This window comes from Pleurodeles waltl, chromosome 3_1 (assembly GCF_031143425.1).
Source record: "Pleurodeles waltl isolate 20211129_DDA chromosome 3_1, aPleWal1.hap1.20221129, whole genome shotgun sequence".
NCBI classification, from domain to species: Eukaryota; Metazoa; Chordata; class Amphibia; order Caudata; family Salamandridae; genus Pleurodeles; species Pleurodeles waltl.
The window spans coordinates 319,000,742-319,012,542 of record NC_090440.1 but is presented as its reverse complement, the minus strand read 5'-3'; positions in this window follow the sequence as shown (position 1 = coordinate 319,012,542).

The following is an 11,801-nucleotide window of genomic DNA, read 5'->3' as shown; positions in this document are numbered from 1 at the left end:
CGCCCCTTGCCCAAGGGGGCACCCCCTCCCAACATACCTGCACAGAAAATATAAATCCCTGGTGATCCAGTGGTTTCTGCCCCCCTTGGGGGCAGATCCGCCTAAAAAGTAGGCCAATCTGCCCCCAAAGGGGGCAGAAATGGCCGTAACTAATTGCCCCCACAAGGGGAGCGACCCTTGCCCAAGGGGCCGCTCCCCGCCAGCAAGAAACACGAGCAAACAACAAAAAAAACAAATCCCTGGTGTCTAGTGGGCATTCCTGCTGCCCGATCGCAATGCGATCGGGCAGCAGGAATGCTCAAAGAGACACCGGGGGAAAGGAAAAGCCTTTCCTTTCCCCCGGTGCCTCTTTAGCCCAAACCCCCCACCCACCGGGAAGAGGAACTCACCTCTTTCCTCGTCGCCGCACAGGAAGCAAATGGCTTCCTGTGCGGCGAAATCCCCATAATGAAGTCAGCGCGCGATCGCGCGCTGACGTCATTATGGGGGGGTGGGGGGGTCGGGGGTGGAAGGGGAAGGGCTTCCCCTTCCATCCCTGACTTTGGGGGGGTGGGGGGAAGCACACAGAGGGAGCGAGAGCGCTCCCTCTGGGCTGTGTGCCGAGGACGTAGTGGTTACGTCCTCGGCACAGCAGCACTGTGCCGCAGGACGTAACCACTACGTCTGCGGCACAGAAGGGGTTAATATTGCTTCCCACTGTTTCCGTATGACCCAGCAAGCCTCCCTACAGTGAAAATAGCTTATAGGTGCTACTCACTGAAAAGACATGTTAGCTTTAAATTTCTACTTGTCCTACTTTTAAATAACATGCACCCTGCTTTGTGTGCTACAAGGCCTACAAATATGTGACTTATTAATACTTAAAAGGAAGGCTTTTACCTGTCAAAAAGTAAATTTTGACAGGTTTTAGTGCATGTTTGGCTACAATGGTAAGCCTGAAGTCATGTTTGCAGTGCCACTATACTGGATGGCACCATATGTGCTGCACTCACTAGGGGCACTTAACGTCTAGGCCTAGGTTACATTTTGTACCATATACTAGGGATCTACAGGCAAGTTAAATATGCCAATTAGGAGTATGCCAATTTGACCATGTTTGAAGGGGGAGCACAGCCACTTTACTACAGGTTAGCAGGGGTAAATTACACAGGATTCTAAAGTGAGCAATACAGGGCAAAACTCTGGGGGCAAAAGAGGCTCATTTCCCGCATGTGTCTCCCCTCCAGCAGAAGGTGGGGACAACTGCCCAACCCCATGAGAGTTCTAATCGCTAAGGTGGAAAGACTATCGGCATTAGCCTGGTCAGTCCCAGGACGGTGCTACACAGTGAAGTCCATATCCTCTCGAGAAATGGATTAGCTTGACGGTTTTGGATTCTCCAATAATTCGCACAAGCCACCTGAAAGGCCGGGGATCTGTCTGAACCCTTATATGAGTATCTAACAGGTATGGCCTCAGTTTCTTCAGAGACCAGGCTACCACATATCGTTCTCTTTCAGTAGCACTCCCACCTCTGCTCCATGGGTCATAGCCGTCTGCTGATGAAAGCCACAAGTTGGTCTAGTACTTTTTCATTTAAATGGGAGAGAACTGCCCCAATGCCATTCTCTGAAGCATCTAACTAAACTACAAATTCATCGTTGAAGTTGGGTGCCTTGAGGACTGGTGCAGAGCAAATGCATTCCTTCATGTTGCCAAATGATTTTTGATACGCTTCTGTCCAGCTCACCTCACTGGGTTGTTTACAGTCAGTCACAGGTGCAACAATGCTCGCATACCCCTTCGCAAACCTCCTGTTATAACCTGTGAGACCCAAGAAGGCTTCTATCGGGTCTGGTTCTTGGAGGCTCTCAGACCATTATGGGCTGAATCCTGGGCTGGAGAGGCTGCATGTCAGTGCTTAATTTGAGCCGGTGGCTTCTGGTGCTCGGCACACGCACTTAATTGCCAACACTGGCACTTGACAGCTGCTACATGGTGGCACTGTTTTTTGTAATTTAAAGATCAGCAGAACAACAGTTGTTTACTAATTCAATATACAACTAATACTTGCCATGCAAGTCATTCTTATAGCTTAGGGGGGCTTGAACAGTATGGATTGTCACACTTGTAACAGTGTAATTGTTAGGAGTTGTGTAGGTACAGCCACTGGCAGCTGTGACGATGACAATATGTGATGGAAGCTGCAGTAGCCTCCTGGTGAGGGCCCTGGCACATATTTTCTTTTTTTTTTTTTACAAATTAAGCACTGCTGCACATAGCAACCAACTTGGTGGCCTGAGTACACAAAAGAACACTTTCCTATCTTGCACTTATTTGCCTTTCAGTCACACCAGCCAGTTGCAGGGACTGTAGCAATGGTGACAGACAACACTGAATTCCTCCAACCCAGCAAGGAGCTAGTTGATCAAACTCTGGAAGGTGGCAGTGGCATTCTTTAATCCAAAGGACATTACCCAAATTGGAAAAGTACTCCTGAAGTGAAAAATGCTGAACTCTCCTTGACACCGAGCTAGGGCAAGTCACACAGGACAGGCAGAAAACATCTACTGTGGTCTCATCAGGGCCAATAAAAGTGTGTCTCCAGGCTGTCAAAAGTTTTGGCCTGTCCCAGATGTCCTGTTAAGGGGATATTATGAGTGATCTCCAGTAGGAAGCCCTGACATAGAAGTCTAGATAACACTAAGGAGACCACCAACACTCTGGTTAACCCAGTCTCAGGGACTTTAGGCTCACTATACAAGAGGTAATTTTCCAAGTAAATACAGAGATCACCAAAGGTGTCTCTGTCCTTCTGGGCATCAGCCTCTCATCAAAGACCTTCAAGAGTGGGGCACTCCTGCGTCTTACTGAACTCTGCCTGGGATAGTCTTCCTGCCACCTGGCCAGCTCAGGCAGGCCTCCCAGGGCAGATACATCCTCCCCAGTAATAGGTACTGGATCCTCTCCTTCTAGGTTAAACTCCACACAGACTGCGTGAATCCTAGGGTTTGCCACCCCACCCCCAATTCTTTGACAGGAACGTGAACCACTGTTTCAGGCTTCAGTTACTTCTGACTTCCACTGGGCTGCAATGGACCATATGCTTATGAGGACCCAGTCATGCAATCCCAACATCTCATTATGGGAACTGAGCTCTATGTCCTTCCAAATAATATGCTCCAGGTCATTCCCCAGCAGACAATCACCAAGCATAGCTGAATTCACTGCTACCTTCAGAGAACCAACTCATTAGAAACCACCACCACAGCACAGTGGCTGACCTGGCTGTCAGCACGTACTACTTGGTGAAGTACATCTAGAATAACCTGCTCTTCAGACACCAGCTGACACTATACAATAGTCATACTGGCACCTGTGTCTCGCAGATCCTTCATCCTCCTTCCATTGATGGATGTACTTTTTGTTGTTAGACACCAATCCCTTTGTCACCCAGGGATACTAGTGTGATCTTAGCCCACTTCTCAATGCAAACCAAGGCAACCTCCTCCCCAAGCATTATATTGGCAATCCCTGGTGTAGGTCCACCGGTCGGGGACATATTGGGACAACCTGAGTCCCCTATTTTGTGCCCGGTTTATAAATAATCATAGCACTTGAGGCTGGTAGGGCACCATAGATTTCTTAAGCTAAACCCACCCTTCTTGTTCTAAGGATAGGATTAGGAATCTCTCCCCTTAAAACTTTTTCTGGGGCCCTTTAGACAACCCCTTGGAATTATCTCAGCCTCACCCTTCCTTATCCTAGTGGGGACCCGAACCACCGTTCTTGTTGAACTCCCCTCAAACCCTCTGTATGCCAGGTGCCTTCTTAAACACTCTGGTGATGAACCAGAGGTCTGCTTTGGACCCAAGTTCCATGGGCACAGTGAGCTTGGAATCTATCAGGTGCTGGCTTAACTGAGTGAAACAATTATTCGAGATGAACAAGTAACTCACCTTCGGTAACACATTATCTGGTAGAGACTCTACCTAGCTGCAGATTCCTTACCTTTGAATTTCCCCAGGAGTCAGACTGGATCTGGAAGCTTTTGCTTGAGCAATACCCCTGCACACGCCATCAAATGGCTCCATGTGGCATTGTTGGCACGTGGGCACCTATATAGGCACCACCCAGGCGCGTGGATGTCAGTTACTTTAATCACAACTTTCCATACCAGGAGCACAGAGCCATGACAAAAACTGATGAATATGTGTGTCCAAACTAAGTCCCTGAGAGGGATCACCCTGACCTAGATAGAGTCTCTACCAGATAATTTGTTACCAAATGTAAGTAACTTGTTCATCTGATAGAGACTTCTAGCTGCAGATCCCTTACCTTTGAATAGATACTTAAGCCATATACTCCTGGCAGTGGGCTGTGGGCAAATTCTTTCAAACTAGAAAGTCCTGCAGGACCAAACAAGTGAAATTCCTCAAACTGCAGACCTGACTGTCCAGGCAGGAGTGTTTGGCAAACGTGTGCAGGGACGCCCACGTTGCTGCCTGACAGATGTCAAAGACTGGGACTCCACAAGCTAATGCCATGGTTGCAGCTTTTCCCCTGGGGAAATGGGCTCATAAGCCCTCAGAAGGCTGCTTCTTAGCCAGGGCATAGCAGATCTTTATACAGAGAATGACCCAGTGCAAATTGGTTTGTTTCTCTACTGCCCGACCTTTCTTTGCTCCCACATACCCTACAAAGAGTTGGTTGTCCACCCAGAACTCTTTTGTGCGGTCAAGGTAGAACAACAACACTCTTTTTGGGTCCAGTCAGTAGAGTTGCTCCTCTTCCTTAGAGGGATGCAGGGGAGCAAATAAGTTGGGCAGGGTGACAGTTTGTACCAAATGAAATGGGGTCAACACCTTCGGGAGGAAAGAGGCACAGGTGTGAAGCACTACCTTATCAGGACATACAATAAGATACGGAGACCTGGAGGACAAGGCCCTTATCTCATTCACCCCATGGGCAGATGTTATTGCCACTAAGAAGGCTGTCTTAATGGTAAGCAGCCAGAGGGGACAATTGTGCAGTGGCTTGAAGGGAGCACACATGAGGTATGTGAGAAGTAAATTATGATCCCACTGAGGCATGGTAAAGAGCGTGGGATGAAACATATGTACAAGCCCTTTTAGAAATCTATTTACAATAGGGGACTTAAATAAAGAGGGTTGGTCAGGCAGCCGCAGGAAAGCAGATAGAGCAGACAGATAGCCCTTACGAGTGCCCTAAGCAGAGCCCTGCCAGACAAGAGACAGAATGAAAAACAGAACATCAGAAAGAGAAGCAGAAAGAGGATCTAAAGACCTCTCTGTACAATCTTTTACTAATCTGGCAGGCGTGGACCATTTTTGTGGAGGAATGCCTGGATGCTAAAATAACATTACAGACTTCAGGAGGAAGGTCAAAGGCTGTCAACTGCTGTCGCTCAGTCTCCATGCATGAAGGCGTAGAGTTGACAGGTTTGGGTGGAGCATCCTCCTCGCCTCCCCCAAAGGGGCAGCCTGATCAGAGGATCAATGCTAAACTTCAGAAGCTTGGGATACCAGACTCTCCATGCCCAGACCAGAGCCACAAGGATTACTTGGGCCCAGTCATTCTTGATCTTCTTGAGAAATCTAGGCAGGAATGGTATTGACGGAAAGACAGACAGGAGGCCTGAGCTCCACTTGCAACGAAAAGCATCGCTGAGCGATTGCCGCCTTGGAAACTCCAATGCCCGATACTGCTGACACTGCGTTTTCTTCGGAGGTGAATAGATCTAACCAAGACTCTCCCCACAGCTGAAAGACCATCTTGTACCACCTCCGGATGGAGATGCCACTTGTGATCTGCTAGGCATTGATGGCTGAGTTTGTTGACCCTGGGGTTCAGAGAACCAGCCAGGTGTTGAACCACCAGGGTTATGCCCTGCTGTTGCAGCCATGTCCAGAGATGCAGGGCCTCTTGACAAAGGGTCCGCGACCCCAACCTGCCCTGCTTGTTGCAGTACCACATGGGCGTGGTGTTATCCATGGACACCTGCATTAACTTCGCCTTGACAGTGGGGAGAAACGCCTTCAATGCTAGTTGGATCGCCAACATGTTGATGTGGAGTCTGGATTCTGCCGGACCCCAGAATCCTCTGATCTCCACCTCTCCCAGATGGCTGCCCCATCTCAGAAGTGACAAATCCATCACTACTGTGAGCTCCGGCTGGGGGGGGGAGAGGAGTCTGCCTTTAACCTAGGTGCAGTTCGTAGTCCACCACAGCATGTCTTTTGCAGTTCCCTCCAAGATCTGAATCAGGATCAGATTTCCCTGATGCTGCGCCCAGTGGAAATTCAGGTCCCACTGCAGAGCCCACTTATGCCATCTGGCATGATTTACCAGCAGGATGCAGGAGGCCATGAGGCCCAGCAGTCTCACAGTCAGTCTCACCGAAACCCAAGATAGAGGCCAAAACATCGGTATCATAGCCTGAATAGCTTGGACTCGCTGCTCGGGAGGATAAGCCAGAAACTGCACCATGTCCAGTACAGCTCCTATGAAAGAGAGCGTCTGAGAAGGAGTCAGGTTTGACTTCTGCACATTTTTTGTGAACCCCGGCGAATGCAGAAGGTTTGCCATAGTCTGGTGGTGGAAGACAACTACCTGGGGCAAACCCACCTTCAACAGCCAGTCGTCGAGGTAGGTTTGAGATTGAAACCCCTGACCTGTGCAGATGAACTGTGACCACCCCCATCATCTCGGTGACACCCGAGGGCCATTGGTAAGACCAAATGACAGCATGGTGAACTCAAAGTATTTGTGGCCTACCTTGAACCGCAGGTAACGCCTGTGGGACGACGGGATGGAAATATGAAAATACGCATCCTGTAAGCCCAGTGCTATCAACCAGTCTTCTAGGTCTGAGGCAGACAAGACCTGAGCCAATGTGAGCATCTTGAACATATCCTTCTTGAGGAAAAGATTGATGGTCCGAAGGTCCAGAATAGAGTGAAGACCCTTGTTCCTTTTGGGTATCAGAAAGTAGAAGGAATTAGAGTGAAGACCCTTGTTCCTTTTGGGTATTAGAAAGTAGAAGGAATAATAACCACTGCCTACTTCTGATATTGGGGCCCTTTTTATGGCTCCCTTGGCCAAGAGAACCATAACTTCCTTTTGGAGCAGAGACAAATGATCCTCCGCCAGCTGCTCAAATGTTGGCAGTATGGGGGGAGGAAATGAATGGAAAGTCAGGGCATAGCCCTTCCGAATGATCTGCAGTAATGGACTGCCAGTGGAGGAGATGATGGTGAATTTTCCTTCTAACTGGGCAGGCATGGTCCTGCTGAACCAAACTAGTAGGGCTTTGAGGCTGCCGGCGCCTAGGTGGTGAATGACTTCTGGCTGCCAGACCCTCTAGGTCTGAAGGCACCGCACCCATGTCCTCACAAAGCCAAGGGTGGCTGCGAAGGACAGTGGCTGGCACGGTGTCATGCCCCTTCCATAGCCATGTAAGAGGTGAAAGGCAATCACCGAGAAGCCCAAGGACTTGGACGTAGCCCGAGAGTCCTTAAGTGCTCCGGTATCGAGTCTGCCTTCTTGCCAAACAAGGGAGTCTCATTGAAGGATATGTCCATCAGGTTTACTCGGACATCCCACGAAAAAAACTGATGTTCTCAGCCAGGCATGGCGCCATAAGGCCACCATCGATGCAAGCGCTCTGCCCAGCGAGTCAGTCTTGTCCAAGCCACACCGAATGGTGAACTTCGCTGTATCCCTCCCGCCTTTTACTGCTTGGGAGAAAATGGCCCAGGCTCCGCTGGGACCTAAGGCAGCAATTGCGCAACCATATCCCAAATGGTGTGTGAGAAACAACCTCAGTGCCAGGCTGGTATAACAGAACATCTTCTTCCCAAGATGGTCCAGCCTCTTGGATTCCCTGCCCGGGGGAGCAGAAGGAAATGTGCTGAGGGAAGTTGAGGCTTGGCTTACCAAGCTCTCAGGGGTGGGGTGTTGGCTGAGGAAACTAGGGTCGCCCTGTGCGATGGCAGCAGGTAATCATTCTAGTTACAGGAGCCCCTGTGCTGGGCTTCGACCAGGTTCCCAGCAGGGCATCCATAAGTGCTTCATTAAAGGGCACGAGGGGTCCGGCACTGGACTCCACAGGTTTATGCACTTCAGTCAAGATGTTCATCATGACCGCCATAAGGGCAGTTCAAGGTCGAGGACCTCCACTGTCCTACCACCACCATTGTATAGGAATCGCCCTCCTCCCTGGCCACAATGGGGGAGAGAGCCAGCCAGCATCTAGAGAGGTGTCCAGTCCACTGGCCTCTCCTAGTTCCTCATACCAGTCCAAAGATCTTTCTAACTTGTGTTCGATAGGGTCCATTGACCCCTCCCAATCTTCTCTTATGCCTGGCCGTGAACAGTAAGGCTCAGGCAAAGAATCTGGCACCCGTGGGTGCTGGAATCGGGGTTGTGTGACGCTGTTCAGGCTCTGGATCGTCCCAAATCAGAATGGTGCTGGAGCCCCGGGCAGGCACCGTCAGCACCGGGAGCATCAGCATTGGGACTGGTGCCAGAGAAGGTCACCTGGGTATGACCGGTGCCGGTCCGGATCTAGAGTCAGATCCGTGAGACCCCATTGAAGCCGAGGCTGAAGCAGCCAGTGCAGAACCTGGTGGGGCCTCCTCTGAACCCGCAGGGCCCAAAGGCACACTGGAGCGGTAAGCCCACTTGAATACGTGGTGCATTGCCTTGTAAAGTTCTTTTATATAAGCTGGTGTTGATCCGGATCCCAGAAACAGGGGGAGGCGCAAAGTCAAACTGGGCAATGGCTCTGCAGAACAGTGCCAGGAAAGCCGATGTTCCCTGCATGTCTCGTCGGGTAACGGACAAGGTGAAGGGGAAGTCTTCTTGGACTTCTTCTTTTTGTGCCTGAATATCCCGAGGACCGTGAGTGCGACGAAGAGGACGTGGGGCTCCTGAAGCGGTCCTGCAGCCTCCTTCTCGACCATAACCTCCGAGGAGTTGCGGGTGCCAGTGTTGTCGACTGCTGGGCCACAAGCAGCTTTAGGGACCGCTCCCTCGAAGCCTTCGGCACAATGGTCCGGCAGTCCAAGCATGACTTGGAGTTGTGGTTGCGCTCGAGACCTGGAGGGAGTCGAGTTGAGGGTCCGTACCCAGCATGGCGCAGTGACATGCGCCACATGGTTTGAAACCTGCCTTCCTAGCTGACATCCTCGACACAAGAACAAAAAAAAGCTTTGACAAAATGGTGAAAAAAGGCCTGTCAAAAAAGTGACAGAGGGGTAGCTCTCTCCAGATCTACACTAACTGCAGCACAGGTGCAGGGATATTGCTCGAGCAAAAGTTTATGGATTCAGTCTGACGCCTGGGAAAATTCAAAGGTAAGGAATCTGCAGCTAGAAGTCTCTATCAGATATGCTCTTTTATAAATAAAGTGTACAGCCTATCATAATCAGTTACTTTACTGCTCTTCACTCAACCTTCCAATGCTTGGCTAGAGGTATGTTCAAAGTGCACCCAAGACAGGTATGCCTGCTTCTCCTATCCCTGAACTTCAAGTGACACTTCTCTGGCATTAGGCCAAATTTGGCTATAGGGGCTCTTACATTGGGCCATATGTAAGCCAGTCATCTACACCTAGGGCCAACAGGGTATCCCTCCCAGAAATGGGCATGTGCTTCCATAGGCTGTGCCCCCAGCCTTTCTCCTGGACACTTGGGAACTGCAAAGTCACCTCATAATCTGTAACCATTTACAACTCTAGCTCCCCACCATAGAACTAGGCACCAGGTCTCTGAGGATGATGACCCTGCATTTACCTCTCCTAGGCACCAGTGTCGCTGTGACCATCATCACTGGACTCAGAGGCCCTCCGGGAACTAGAGTCCATTTTGCACTGACTCCTCTCACAGTCCAGCAGCAGGGCCTTCTTCTCTTGTAAGGCCAAGGTCAACATTTTTTCTTACAGTGCAATGGTTGCTGCAGCTTTTCTCTTCTCTGCAGCTAGGGCTGCTGTTGCCTTCTTCTCCTCAGCAGTCAAGGCCATCTTTTTCACCTCTAGGGCAAGGATAGGCAGCTGCAATATTATTCCCTCTACGCCTGCCTGTCTTACAGTTCTGATGGAGACAGACTTTGTGAAGACTCACTGCCTGCTTCCTGCCCTGGACAAGGCAGAAGATGCTGCTCCTTGGAAGGCACACTCCTCTGTTAGTGGGGCTTCTTCAATGCCATCCTCATTTCCTTCTTCCCGTTCATGCTCCAGTGAGATATATTATGACTGACGGACTTCCCCCCAAATACTGAGGGCACTGTGGGACTTCCTGCTCAGTCTCAACCCTCTTTGATTGCATACTCCTCGGCTCTGCCATCCTGAGGATCTCTATGCTGGTGTTTTCCATGCTGGCCAAATCCACCTCTATGTTCTCAAAAACCTAAGTGCAATAATTGAGGGCAAGAATGAATTGAAGAAAAAAGCTGATTAAAAATATAAAAGTCAATTTTTACTATCAGTTTACAAAGAGAATTCTAACTTAATCTTAAATCTCTGTATCGTATTGCAATACACACGTCCTAGATGCCACAGCTGAACATTAATGTAAGAAAATTGATTATTATTTGGGGTGGGTGACTACCCACTACAAAGAATAAACACAAACCTTACCACGTTGAACCCACAAACTCACCAAATTAACCTGAGTTCAGCCCTCTGATAGCTATGGCAGGCCTAACTGAGGGCTATGTGTAAAGTATTTATCCACTACCAAAACCAAAGTCAAAATCCAAAACAATTAAAATTGAGGAATTCAAGAAGCGAAGAGGAGGCTCTTGTGTATAGCAGTAGTGTTTGAGCAGGGTGACCAAAGTACTCCATTGTTGTGGGCTTATGTTTTGGAAGTGGTTTATGCTAATGTAAGTGGTGCTGTGTTCATGTTTACATTTGTGCATGGCACATTTAAGGTTATTAGAATGTTATGCTTGTTTAGTGGTATCTCTTGAGAATCGTTCAGAGCTTGAATCAAATATAAATTTGAGCTTGGGAACAGTCACCAAAAAGATGCTGTGTGCCCTTTCACTCTGCAATAAACTATTTGAAAAAAAAAGCCACCTTAATGCTACTTTCCTGACCTTTACCATGACATTCATGTCACCAGAACACGTTTTTCTAGTTCTGGGTTTCGATTTAACCTACCAGTGTATTCCAGGAGTTATAATCATGGTTCATTTTATTTGAGCAAATTTAACTAACACACTCCTCCCAGTGATATCCCAAAACCCAGCAATAGAAAAGTGGTGTTTTTTATTTATTTTATTTATTTAATGCGTTTTTATATAGCGCGGACTTTACCCGAAGGTGTCAGAGCGCTTTACAATAGGCAAAGTAAAGATACAAGAGGAGAAGAATTACAAGTGAGCCTGTTACAAAAACAAGCGTTACATTACAAGAGGCAATCGTGATAATTGTGCACGTATCAAGAGCAAAAAATAAACGAGGTAGCAAACGATACGTTATGAGAGGAAAAAGTGACGTGTGCAGGTTACAAGAGCAAATAAAGTACGAATAGAGGTAAAAAAAAGTTGCAATCAATGGTAGACACTCAAAACACTAAAACAATAGTTACGTTACATGAGGCAGTGGTGGCCGTTGTGCATGTATCAAAAGCAAACAAGATATAAGAGGTAGCAAATGATACGTTGAAAAGGAAAGGTGCCGTGTGCATGTTACAAACGAGTACAAGATACAGGTAGAGGTAAAATACTGCACTAAATGGCAGACACTCAAAACACAAAAACACCCTGGGAAGGCACTTTTATAGGCATGGAGA